General features: G+C 42.5%; 1 protein-coding gene across 1 annotated transcript in view; it reads left to right on the top strand.

Moving 5' to 3' along the window:
* The window catches only part of NPTN (neuroplastin), a 458,659-nt gene extending 445,144 nt beyond the window's left edge, over positions 1-13,515 (top strand). Inside the window, exon 8 of the mRNA XM_086959261.1 lies at positions 12,055-13,515. The gene's annotated coding sequence lies outside the window, so the exon portion shown is untranslated. The remainder of the gene's footprint in view (positions 1-12,054) is intronic.
* Positions 13,516-14,513: the final 998 nt, after the last annotated feature.

The raw sequence follows: 14,513 nt of genomic DNA, 5'->3' as shown, positions 1-14,513 counted from the left end.
TTCATGTGTTGATCTACAACATCTGACAGCTACATAAAGGGAAATAAGACCACTGATTCTAGGGATCTCTTCTAATTATTGCTATGTGTGCAAGGCAGAGAGATTTGAACTTAATCCTTGCATCAACAGGCAGCCATAGAAGGAGTTTCATAGAATCCACCGATTCATGGCTTGGGATTTTATGAAATAGCCTGACTGCCGCATTCTGCACAGCCTGCAGTCTTTTTGTTACATGTATTGGAGATCCCAAATAGAGGGAGTTGCCATAATCCAGTATGGAAACCACCAAGTATTGAATCACAATTCTTCTGAGAAGGTCCGAGATTAACTCTAAAATCTTCAGGACCAATCAGAGCAGTCCATAGCATGTGGCAGCAAGTTTTTTTGCTTGATCGTCCATCGTTCGCGCTCTATCCATCCACATTCCCAAGTTTTTTATAGGGAAGTTGGAGACAGGAGGATACCCATGCAGCTAAGCAGACTAATCACTGGCCTGGGAAAGGGTTTGTTCCCCATGATCATCAGCTCTGTCTTGTCTTCGTTTCAGACAGCAAACAGCCATCCATTTTGAGACACTTTTTCCAGGCAGGGTGCTAGTTGATGGTGTTCCAAGTTCTAGCCATTTGCAAAGTAAAACCACCTACTCCGTATTATCCGCATAGGATATTATGGACAAACAAAACTGCCGTTTAATTTTTGCCGGGAGATGCATCCAGCCATTAAACACAATAGGGCCTAGTGAGGAGTCCTGAGGCACTCCGCATATAGATGGCATACTATCAGAAAAGCATGAGATTTCCATTATCTGAAAAGATCTGTTCTTTAGGATAGAAGTAAGCCAATCCAGAGCTTTATCCTGGATCCCACTCTCCCTGAGCCTTCCTATCAGGGTTGCGTGGTCTACGGTATCAAATGCCACACTTAATTCTAAAAGCAAAATTGTGGAAACCCATATTCAAGTTCCTCAGTGACCACCATCTGTTTGGGATGTATTTAATGATGGTCTTCCAAAAAAACATGACAACGCAAGGTTGACATGTTTCTCTAACAATTTTCCTACGAAACCATGAGATAGGACGTAGTTGCCTAGGATTGTCGAATAAAGATGGGGTTCATTTAACAAAGGGCTAATGATTGCATGTTTCCAATTTTTGGGAACTATTCCTAAATCTAGTGAGTGATTGAGTAACTCAACCATCGATGAAAGAATGACCTCATACCCTTGGATAAAATATGATCAGATAGGTCAGAACATTTGGCAGTGGGCTCATCCAAACTGTCTCCTCTTAGCGAACATATACCGGGAGTGAACAATGACTTTGTGGATATCCTAAGGAGACACAACCAAGATTTGTAAGTATTAGAACAAAGCAAAAGTGTTTTAAAAACGCATATGTAGAAAGTGCTGTACTCTTTAAATTGATCTGTTCACCACTTACAGAAAGAAAGAATTTCAAAACGATGCCTCTAATATTCTTACTTCCAGTCTTTAGGGAACACTAAGTTCTAGATTAGTCAAGGACCTATCCTTATGGTTTTCTTCTGCCAATTTTCCGATATGTGATGAGAACAATATATCTATTGTTTGACATTATTACTATTTGTTTCCATGTGAATGCAACAGTGTTGGTTTACACAGATTCTGGAAATCTTTGCTTACCATGATTGCAAATTGCTAACTCGTACAATCTTATTCACTCCACATAAAGGTCATGTTTGCCACCCAAACAACATATACTCAATCTGACAATTTGGTACTGCAGTGCATTAGAATTTGAATATTTACGGTTGTTGCAAGAGTGTAAGATTATTTGAAATGGAGCTATCTGCTCGACGAAAATAAATGCGAAGTGGCAAATATTTTATGTGCACCACAGCATAGTAATCTTTTGCACAGAATGCCAAAGGACATTTTTACAGTTTCTCTTTCTTTGCAAGAATCTGGATTAACATGGACTTCCGTTTGTGTGGCCCCTATTTAGAAAACAGGCACCTAAATTCTGTTTTTAAAACTCCGTTTATTAAAGCATCTATGGAAAGTTTAACTTTACAACCACTTTCATGGAATTAACCATTGTTCTATCAAGAGTAATAAGTACTCCTTTTGAACCATTTAATTGCAGTTCTTTAAAGGTGCATGCTTGGCATTGGCGTTTTTAGTAGCTATCACTTTCATATAAACAGTTTGCGAGTTACAGGCCTTGAAGAAACATATTTTAGGTACTTCTAGGTAGGGTTGTCCGGTACATGGCCTCTCGTGTTTTGGCTAAATTGATATCGATGTTTCATACTAATTAGGCAGTTAAATTATCTGGCAGAAAAAAACTTTGCTTTCTTCAGATGTCAAAAGAGGAACAGTTCTACTATATCGACAGACCAAAGACTATTATAAAAACATAGCAGTTTGTTGCTTCTTTCACTAGCTTTATTTGTAAGCCTTTTATAGTGTAGGCTAGAGTCGAGGGTGTTCGAACACTTTACATTAAATACCAGTTATTTACATCAATTTTATAGAAAATGTCTGAGAGGAGCTGCTGTTGCGCAACCTAGATCAATAGCAATAGTACTTACTGACATCATAAGTTACGAGGTTCCTGCAGTAAATAGAACAGGTAAATAATGTCCGAATATACAAATGATATCCGTTGTGTAAGTAACCACTTAAGTTAATTTCCAATGTGAAGAATTCTAGCCACTGTCCAACAGTGATAGCCGCATTGAACCTCCTCACTAGTTCATAGCATACCGATCCATTAGTGCATTCCAGAGAACTGAAATGCAGACTAGATTCCAAAGTAAAAGACTACAAAGTAAACCTCACATGCTGCAGAAAGACTAGGTCAGATTCAGCTGTCCTCAGTGGGACATTATAGAAAAATGTTCTAGAATGTTGTAAGTGCTTTAGGTCATAAGGCATTTATGGATAAAGATGGCTTTTAGCTGTAGAATGAAATCAATTATGTTATGAAGAAGAAAATCACATTTTGTGGGACAAAGCCCTAACACACTTGATACGTGGGGGGCGTGGCTAGCCGAGCTGCGAGATGGCCGTTTTTTGAGCTCGCTCCGCCGACTGGGGCAATAATCCTTACATTTATTCTGCACAAACAGCTGCTGCTGTGCTGAGCGCCAAATCTAGTGGAGGAACATTCGAGTATTAACTGGCCGAGCGGTGGTGTTGTACGCGACTGCAGAGCTGAGACTCGGCAGCGAGAAGGGAAAGTCCGTGCGCAGCTGCGGGCGAGGCCGTGTGGATCGCGGCGCTGCCTCGAAAATCGAGCCTGATGCGTCGACGCTAGATATAGGCCGCAGGACGCTGATATAAAGAGGCTGTGCCCAATTTATCGGAAACCCCGGACAATAAGCCCCAACGCGGTGTGTCATTGTGGACTCCGTAGGGTCACTTGCAATCGGGGCGAAATAGGACTTGTGTGACTCTGCTCCTGCGCTATGAGTTCGACAAGATGGTGGCGCCCGGCGGAACCGACACCTGAAGATCGCGGCGGAGCGGAGCGGTGTGGGTGCTGAGGGGGACGCCTGTGCAGTGGTGAAGCCCTCCTTGGGCGCTCTTGAGGAAGATCTGATGCGGGGAACTCAAGCCAGCGGCGCGGGAAGCTGCGAGCGGTGAGCTGGTAGTACCCACCTGAAGTTGCCTGTCTGGCACCACTGCGAGGCTGAGTTGTGCTCAGCGGGAGGGCGAACGGAGAAGGAGCGGGTGCTGCTGCCCACCGTTATGCATAGGTGATATGTGCTTACGGTGCTAGATTTGTGGCTTCTGACTGTGCCCAGCACCCCCTGGCTGCCTGATGGTCCAGCGATTACAGGTTGGTGATAGTCACTGGGGGCGTGCATGCCGAGGTGAAGGTGTTGGGACGCCTGCGGCTGGAAACGAACTACTGGGGGACGGCCTCCTAATTGATAGGTATTCCATCGCTTAAGGCTGGCAACAGCATTCTGAGGAGCGGCTGTGTGATTAGTGGCAGCGCATCGTGCTGGTGCTATTGATGTACATGGTGCCAACCCCTACAGAACTGTGAGGTACGCTGCTATTTTGATGCACTGGGGCGTATTGTGGACGGTGCGTGCTCTGATTCCCGCCTTGCCTCCTGCGAGACATCACGCTGCTTAGGCGACTCCCGTGGGTGCTGACGGGGGCGCTTGCTAGATCTGCCCTTAGGACATACCGTCCCCTTCCTGATGACTTGAGAACGGAATTCCCATCTTGGGGCACTATGGAAAAGCAAGATCTGAAGCAACCAAAGATCACGTTTGACTCCAGGCGATCAACCTGACAGGCTGAGACAGGCGCAGGGAGGCGCAGATAAAGACATGCAGTCTGGGGCGGGAGACGACGTTGTAAAGTCTCTGCTGCTAGAAATGCGCTCCAGTCTCAAGAGCATAGACTAAATTGGAAGCGCTGGCTCACCAATTGGACACAGTGAAAACCCAAGTGTCTGTGCATGAAACAAGGCTGGACAGTCTGGAGAACAGACACGTGGAATTAAATTAATTCCATGCGGAAACCAAAGAGCAGCTCCTAAATATGGAAGAACTGCTAGGAGTCATCCATGAGAAAAATGATGACTTAGAAGCCTGTTCTCGCAGAGGCAACCTGCGCGTCACGGGAATACCAGAGACGACAGCCATGTCAAAAATGGAAACTTACATGACGGGCATACTCTTTTTGACCCACATCTATCTGCGGTGTTTACTGTGGAAAGAGCAAACCGGACCCTGGGACCAAGGCCACCGGTGGGCAGCACGCCCCGTACCATATTGATTAAACTACTAAACTATCAAGATAGGGACACCATCCTGCGTTTGAGAGAAAGAGAGAAAGGCCAGATTACACACCAAGGCAATTCCATCTCTTTCTACCCTGACTTTACCCCGCTGGTGCAGGCGGCGAGGAGGGAGTTCTTGCCAGCCAAACGTCTTCTTCTGCAGGCGAAAATACCATATTCATTGTTATATCCGGCAAAACTAAAAGTGTCCCATGATGGTACAACTCACTTTTTCACGGACGCAAAATCTGCGCATAAATTCGCCAAGCATGTTATTGGTTAAGGGTCTAAGAAGAAAAATGCTGAACCCGCCTCCCAGTCTGGAGGACTTAGTGACAATGACTGAACTGATATCAAAATGTTGGCTGGTTAGATTCCTCTTTAGTTGCTGGAACTGATGCTGGATGGATATCTGTTTATATGCATTGACCTATCCTGAATTTGGACAAGCTATGATGTGATTTGTTGTTGGATGCCTGATTTCTATTCTCCCCCTGGTGCTGGCGGAGTTATTTACAAACTGCTTATATAATCTGTTTCTTTTGCATGGCATGTACTGGCTATAACCCTGTTCACCCTGCGTAAGTGGGGGGAGTATGCCGGTCTACCCTTGCCCCCAAGGGAAGGTTCCCTATGACCTTTTTGTTGTTACTTCCAGTTGTGAATGGATGGGGTAAACTACAAACTGATTGGGGAGTTGGTGTGGGTGGTGGGTGGGGGTGGGGTGGGATTGTTTTTTTGTTTGAGCCGAATAGCCAAATTCTAATGCACGGCAAAGTAGTGTGGCCAGTAACATGTTGCGTGCTGGAGGAATTATACTGCTGATATACTGTAATGCTACTCCTAAGTAAATTATTGAACATTTTTACCTGGAACGTTAGAGGCCTAAATGATGGTCGTAAGGGACGCCTAGTCAATGCATATTTAGTGAGGCATGCTATAGATGTCTGTTTCCTACAGGAAACGCATTTAAATGTGACACCATCGTAGAGACTTAGGGGTAGCCATTGGGGTGAGATATACTCTGCAATATACTCAAACTATGCCAGAGGTGTTGCTATTCTAAGAAAGAGGGGTTTGGATTGGAAGTGTGCCTATTCTCATGTGGACCCGGAAGGTCGATTTATCATACTGATTCGAAGACTGGGGGTAGAGGAGATAACATTTGCTGCAGTGTATGTTCCTAATACTGACTCCCCAGATTTTTTCCGACGAATGTGGTCCTTGATTAGAGGGGTCGGGTGCTCTACAGTAATATGGGGGGATGATTTTAATGCTGTGCTTTCAGATGAATCTGATAGAAAAGGCACCGCTAGATTGCTACATCCACAGGCACGTGTGGCCCTTACGGATATAATGGCAGACGGGGGGCAACTGGACATTTGGAGGAAACGACACCCTAGCCTAAGGGAAGGAACGTGCCTATCTACTCAACATCAGGCTTGGTCCAGGCTAGACTTCTGGTTAGTCTCTCGGAATGTTGCGATTTGGATGGTGGAGGTTCGCTGTCCGACCATGCACCTTGTATCCTTTGTTTGGCGCTGCCGAACGCCCCCTCCCAGTCTTTTACCTGGCGACTACCCGCACACGCGCTGCTAGATGAGGCATTTAAAGAGAAAATCCATAGATACATTGAGCTATATTTTGAAACAAATGAGGGGTCGGTGCAGACTGAGGCAGTCCTGTGGGAGGCCTTTAAGGTAGTCATCAGAGGTCAATGTATCGCGAGGCAGGCGGGGTGCTCAAGGCCATAAGAGGTACGTTGGCAGGCCTGGAGAAGGAAATCCGGGAGTTGGACAAAAAAATGTGTCTATATGGAGATCCAGAAACAGCAGGCCTCTTAAAGGCTAAACTGCTGGTATTTGATGAGGAAGCAAATGGAGAAATTAAATTCCTTGGGAAATATGCAGAGGCCCGGAGATATGGGGAGGGGGATAGACTGGGTCGCACACGGGCATCTATGATCCGACCTGTGTCGAGGGCCACCTATGTTCATGAGATCCATAATATGGAGGGTGATACAGTGAGGGGACAGGAGGAGATACTACTGGCATTTAAGGACTTCTACCCTGTATCAAACGACTGGGAAGGCGGAGGATAGTAATATGCTGGACTTTCTAGAATCAATAGCGTTAGCGTGGTTTAATGACAACCACAGACTGTACATGGATCTTCCTATAAGGAAGGAGGATGTGGCACAAGTGAATAAGAGTCTGCCGCTTAATAAGGCTCCACGGCCAGATGACCTGACCACTGCCTTCTACAAGGCGTATCTCGAGAAGCTGGCTGCCAAACTGTTGGCAGTTTGAGGAAGCGCTGGAGACTGGTGTCTTACCACAATCGATGAGGGAGGCCATGATCATTACTCTATTAAAGCCAGACAAGGTGGAAACTGAGCTGGACTCCTATAGACCGCTCTCTGTGATAAATGTCAATGTTTATGTCTCCAGCCATTGTTGCCGATGATCGATCTCCCCGACCAGTCGGAGTTTATCCCGGGAAGATCGACCTCACACAACTTGTGCACACTATTCTCAGTCATTCACTATTTACACCCTAGCGTTAAGGCTGCAGCGATTTTTCTAGATGCCACTAAGGCATTTGACTCCCTGGAGTGGTCATATTTGTTCCTGGTCTTGCAGCGTATGGGCTTCAGCCCCTATTTCTTCAACGGATAAAACTGCTATATGAGGCGCCTAGGGCACGTGTGCGTGTCAATGGTATGGTATCTGCTCCTTTTTGTATATCAAGAGGCATGAGACAGGGGTGCCCATTGTCACCCTTATTGTTCGCCATAGCTATGGAGCCGCTGGCGGCCCGTAAGCGACAACACCACACTGCCAGAGGAATAGGATTTAGCTCACATACTCTGGTAATATCTCTTTACGCAGATGATGTCACCCTGTATGTCCTCGACCCCAGAAGTAAATCTTGACCCACTATTGCGTGAGTTTATACGATTCGGCGGCTTTGCAGGTATAAACATAAATCTAAATCGGTGATTTTCCCTCCTACCGATGGAACGAGGGAGGTTTGTTCTGAGTTCCCTCTTCGCTGGGAGGCTACTGAAGTTAAATATTTGGGGGTATGGCTGAGCCGTAATCTCCAGGATATATGGACATTGAATTTTGGGAGGACCTATGCATGGCTAGAAGGTAAGGTGGCTCTCTGGTCTAAATTGCCTCTATCGGTGGTGTGTAGGGTGGCACTGGTGAAGATGGTGATATTACCGAAGTTTCTTTATCTTTTCGTGAATGTGCCAATACCGTTCACAAACACTTCTTTGGGCTGTTGCGCTCCCAGCTGCTCTCCTTGGTGTGGGCGGGGAAGCAGGCCAGGGTGTCCCGGGATCTCCTTACTTTGCCATTGAGACAGGGGGAACTGGGTGCGCCCGATATGCATTTGTATGCACTATGTGCACAAGCTCAGTTTCTTCATTTTTGGGTGCATGAAACCCCATTTCAACCCCATGCTGCAGTTGAGAGATTTGGTTGCGCCGACGCCTTTGGCTGTGGCACTTTATCGTACTGTTCATAGGCCACGGGTAGATGTGTACACGGCAGAAACGTTATGTTGGGTATGGTGTGAGCTGCAGTAGCATGCAGGCGTAGCTATGCTGTATGCGCCATCAATGTTATTGGATAAAAATCCCATGCTTGCATGCATGGAAAAGGGTGTTGGTAAGACCCTAACTGATGCGCTGCAATTGAACACATTTGCTGACCTTTACCCAGAAGGTACATTTAGGCCCCCCCACCCCCGTTGGATACGGAAGAAGGTGAGATGCCGTTTGCTGCACGGTTTTTATATCACCAACTGCTCACAGCTTGCCATGCGATGAATAAGCGGTTCCCTGAGGCTCCCCCTGTCATGCTACCGTTGGAAAACGTGCTTAACGCACAGTCGGCTAAAAAATTGATAACGCGGCTCTACACGATTTTGCAGTCAAACTATCCCGTGTTGAAACCTAAATCCATGGAAGGGTGGAATAGTGAATTAAGTCAACAGATAAGAGGAGCAGTGGGATTATTGTTGTAATCAGTTGACAGAGCTGCCCCCGAATTACCGCCTGCGACTGATTCAGTTCACGTTTTTGCATAGATACTATAGGACGCCTGTTGGACTACACCGCATGCGATTAAGAGAAGACGCTAGATGTTGGAGATGTGGGCAAGATCAAGCTACCTTTTTGCATGTGGCGTGGAGTCTCCCACATTTGCATACTTTTTGGAATGCAATATTTGATGCAGTGAATAAGATCATTGGTAGAGATGATCAGCCAACTCCCCTACTGGAGATTTTGGGACATGTACGAGACACCGTGCCCAAAAAACGCAAACTGCATGCCCTTCTGTTGCTCTATGCTCGCCGACAGATTGCTGTTCGCTGGGGCAGGAAACGAGTACCTGATTTCAAGGTTTGGCTGTGGGATGTGACATACGGTCACGCCCAATTACCGTTATTCTGGGAACAAATGCCATCCACATCTCGCCTGAAGGATATATGGGGACCTTTCCTGGACTGGTCGAGGCTATCCTTGGATTACGAGCTGCAAGGTGAAGGAGAGGCCGAGATAAAGACAGTAATGTAATGCCAGCTAAAGGTCCTGTGTAGAATGTCTTTGTGTGTTGCCTCCTGGGATCGGCACTTGTGATCCTCCATGTATTGGGTGCTAGTAGTAAAGGGATTGTGCAGAGATATGAACTGGACTAGATGTAATGACCTAGATATCTGTGCCTCTACCGTTGTTCCTGACTCTTCTTTTTCAGTTGGGGCCCGAATTTTATTTTTTTATTTGTAAGACATTCTTCATGTATGCTATTGCACTGGGTGCTGGGATATGAAATGCTGTGCTTACATATGTACTCTGTACTTTCTATAGGCTATATATGGCTCTATGTTGGCATTACATGCCTCTGTTTTATTTCTTTCTTTTTATCTTTGTTGAAAATGCAATAAAAACAAATGCAAAAAAAAAGAAGGCTCTGGAGAGACCTCATAAAATATGGAGTTCATACTCTCCACGATCAACGAAATTAAGGACATCATCAACTACGTGGAGGATAGCAGTTTCTGTGCTTTGACTTTTTGATAAGTAGTTTTATCAGTTGGTTTGCCAAACAGTTTTCTAGTAGTTTGGCCAAGAATGGAAAACTAATGATACATCTTCAGTTCTGTGGTCTTCGGCACCACAACCGAGCCACTTTTTGTCCATTTTTAAGGAAATCTAGAAGTGCAGTGTAGCAGCTGTTAAAAATAGTTTATACATAATAATGCCGCAGCATAAAATGTTGCGTACTGTAAACAAACCTGTTCTAAGGTATTTCATGTATTTTCTTAAAAGGTTGAATTTAAATAATCATGGCTTGCTTTACTGAAAAAAGAAAAAAAGAAGAAAAAAAAAAACTTGATACGTCAAAAAGAAGCTAGATTTGAACATTCCTCCAGCGGACATTTCCTAAGCCTCCTAAGGTGTCTGGGCATTCTTTCACATAGCACTATTGTGGCGACATTGAAGCAAATAGGACCAAGGTTTTGAAAACTTCAGACGGTGCTCCCACTGCTTATTTCCTCCAGCGTCCGACTTAAAGGGTTGGCAGGTACTGCTCAAGTCTGCGCTCATCAAGAAATCTGCAATAAGACATGCCTCTAATGGAAGGTGTTGCATACCTTTAACACTTGATGTAGAGCTTCGAATGTTGTAGAGTCACAACCTCCTCCTATCTCTTCTCTGTCTGCAAAGTAATAGTCCTCACATCCTTCACATTAAAACAATAAGCGTTTATTATACAGATATTTACGTTGTAATGGGGGTGGTGGAGGAAATGATCAAGTCGTAGTTTGTGTCCTGTTTCCTGAAAATATGATCATGAGTTGTTCTTTGCACATTTACAACCAAAACAAGTTGCAGTTTTCCAAACACAACATTAGATGGCAGAAGAGTGCACAGCATGTGATGGACAACAATATAAGTCGTAAACTGTTACAGATAATCGACATTTGTAATCCTTGAATGGATGTATTTCATTGCATGTATTGATCACTGCATCAACAGTCATGACAACTCTACAATACTTTTTAAATGTGTTTATTTTACCATTATCTAAAACCTGCTATTCCAACTCTACAACTATCTTTTGTATTAGAAGTTAAATTATTTTAATTGTTCCATTTTAAGTAACCTAGACCTCACTGTACTTCAAGCACGAATCCTTAATTTAAATTAAATAATGATCCCTAACTATGGTATAAACCCATATTTAAATTAGCTTTAATCAAAGTTATCCTTCATTCTTTAATTCATCATTACCCTTATGTAAAACCATAGCCCTTGATTATTCAAAAGTAAATATAATTATACTAACCCTAATACAATTTATTTTACATTGGCGTAATTAACTAATTATCCCTAATCTAGCCCTAATAATCTTGAACTAATTAAAGTTAAATGAAATACTTGTTTAACCTAACCCTTATACCAATGTATTTAATGAAACAAAATTACGCTTTCTGTAATGCCACCATAAACCTTCATTTGCTTGAAGTTGATGTATTTTAATTATTCTTACCTAATCCATTATCCTAACGTTTGGTGCATTTAAATTAAATCCATCTTAAAGTATGTTATGCAAATAACTATTTTCCTTTTTTAACATATAATATTCAATTAACCCTTGCTTTAAATTGATTAACATACATTAAATGTGCTAGTACTTATCTATATTGATGTACAAGTTATATGTGTAGCTGAATTTGAGTTTCCCACATGCTATGACACTAGAGGTGTTCTCAAAATCTTTACTTTTTGTACCTTACACTATCACTAATTGGTCGATTGCACCTACTGATTTGTGGTATTACTTCAATGCTTTGTTGCACATGACCAATCCAAAGGTCACTGTTACATAACATTGTCACAAAATGCACTTTGCGGGAGCACTGCCTGTCTGATATCCTGGTTTTAGATAGGGTATTTGTACCCTGCCGGTGTCTATGACACTGTCCCTCTGAATGAATTGCTTATTTGGGTGGGGATGAGGGGGCGCACTCACATCTTTGTCCATGAAAATGAAGGGCTGTGTCTGCTTAGTTTGTTTTTTTTAGTGTGAGAATGGCGCGGCAGCAAGACTTTGGAAGCATTTAGAAGTAGAAAGGCAGCGTTTGAAGAAGTGCATGCTGAAGAATTGAGACACGTGTATAAACTAGATCCATAAATTTTGATTTGAGAAATGTTTAATCCCTTTTCTCTCAAACATTTGTTTCTCTACAGATGGTGTTTTACAGCGAATGAAATCTGCTCTTCGACTCTTTCATTTCGGATCCTTACTTTTCTAAAAGACTGACCACAAAATGGCCTGCTTAATTCTCTGTCTGGAATTCTGGACTCCAGCTTCGGTCGTGATCAGTATTCCCTGGGTTTTTTTTGTTCTTTTTTGTGTGGGTGTAAATGAGCGAAGATACAGAGTGTCTAAAGCATGCCTTATTTAGCTTCTCCTATAAGGGTGATCAAACACATACATTTTACAGTGCTTCAGTGTTGACTTTGTAATCTATTTTGGACTCAATGTGCTGTGAATGTGGCTTTTTTTTATTCATTGAAGACATACAATTGAAAAGAGGACAAGTCATGCATGCCGCGTTTACCTTTTAAGTAAGGCAGCTGTAAGGTATTGCACACTTCAGCCTTCTATCTGAGCTCTGCAAGGCATTCTGCTTCTTGAGGTGGTTAGTTCAAATGGGATTATTCCTATTCCACTTTAGCTCCGAGTTCCTCAAAGAAATGTGGGTCTGTATGTGAAGGGTGCACATCAATGTGTTTTAATACTGGTTTTTAATAGTTACATCGAACTATCTCAACATAACGTATTTTCAAAAGCTTTACCATGATTCATGAAATAATTGCTTTAAATAATGTTTGAGGTTTTATGGACACTCTGAAGGTACAGTCCAAAAATTAAGGAAAATGACATCTAAATATAAATTAATAACTGTATACATCGAGATACTCCGCCAAGACAAAGTTAAGCAACATATATAGGATTTGAGAATTTCATACAGGCTAGGCTAAAATCAGCCTGAAATAAGAGAGCAAACTACCTGCACAGTTAGAAAGACTGCAACATTCTCAGGAAAGATTCTCAGCCAGCCCTGTGAAGACATGCCTCTAATGGAGGTGAAGCCCAGTTGTGTAGTGGACCCTTAGTCACCTGGAAATTTAATTCTTACCACGCTGAAAAGGACTTTACCTGGAGTTTTACCAAGTGTTCTTAATGAACATTTTCTACTGACCATATACCTACGATTACTATGTGCACTTTGGTTAAATAAGGCAGCCCTGTGTAAAGTAGGAGTGGGAGCCATTCCTTTTCCTAGAGTGTATTGAATTGATGGAGTCCTGAGAATGAAGTAGATTATATATTTTTATAAGATTGCCATGCCTGTGCAGAGCTCTGATTAAGTTGCCAATATTTTTTTGTCATATTAGCACCTCCACACTGCAGTATCTGGCATCTGCAGTAGGGTGTACGCATGAAGCAGTTTTTGGAATGTCACTATTTTGACATACTTCTGCTTCTGTAGTAAACTCCAGAAACCGTCTGCTTACATTACAGGGCAGGTGGATAGAATACATTGAAATGGCAAAGCTCTTTGCTCGCTGTGAGAACTTGCACTATTGCCGTTTGAGTTCAGCAAAACTTTAAAGAAAATCAGTATATACAAATTTACATTTAAAAAAAGTATATATATATATATATATATATATATATATATATATATATATATATATATATATATATATATATATATATATATATATATGGTGTTATGTATGGAAGATCAATATGTTAACTAGTGTTTTATTAATCCATCCGTTTTCTGATGCTGATCATTCCATCCCGTTTTGCTCCACTTATCTTAAAGGAGCAGGGAATTACTTTAGGGGTTGACAATATAACTCAAGATGTACTATTAAGGGCTTTGCCTAAACAGCACGTCCTAAAAAAAAATTCTCAAAAAAGCTCCAATTGTTTCTACTTTGAGCTGCAATACAAAGTGATTCATGCATGTATAAATTTATGTAGTCGCAGTCGCTCCTTAATGCATCGGTTAGAGAATCCACATTGTGAAAATACATAGGAATATAGGATACACATACAGGAAAGATAAGAGATATTTCATTCAGATTCACACAGTCTTGAATATTCTTCTGTTATACATGCTTCTCTTGTGTTTATTAACTCTGGGTATCATGCATTGAATGAAAGGAGTAACCTTCGTTTTTTATCCTTGTGAACTGCCATGTTAGGAGAGGTTTCTAAGTAACTGCCTCAGTTGCAAATGTGAGAGAAGCGTTCTCTTCTTCACTTAGATTTGTGATTGCACAGTTTATTCTACTTTGGCCTGTAAGCATTGTCTTTTATTTTATTCAATACTTGTTGATACAAAGAAGAACAGGCCTTTGGGAGTAACCAAGTGCTTTAAAAATTAAACTATTATTTTAATTTTCTAAATGATACTTGTCGGTCGGATGCTGTGGGTGTTGCTTCACCAATACTTTGCCGATAACTGGCGACTTTGGGGTCCTACACCTTGGAACAGCCCACAGTAAAATGGTAAATTCTGATAATGAAAAGAATAATGTAAGGATTGCAAGGTCTCATTCCATAGGTCATTTGCTCCGTCCTGCTACCCAGTTGCTATACTTGATGTTTATTCACTTTTGTGTTT

The sequence above is a fragment of the Lissotriton vulgaris genome, chromosome 2_2, assembly GCF_964263255.1.
Source record: "Lissotriton vulgaris chromosome 2_2, aLisVul1.2, whole genome shotgun sequence".
Taxonomy (NCBI): domain Eukaryota; kingdom Metazoa; phylum Chordata; class Amphibia; order Caudata; family Salamandridae; genus Lissotriton; species Lissotriton vulgaris.
This window is presented reverse-complemented; position numbering and strand designations above follow the sequence as displayed.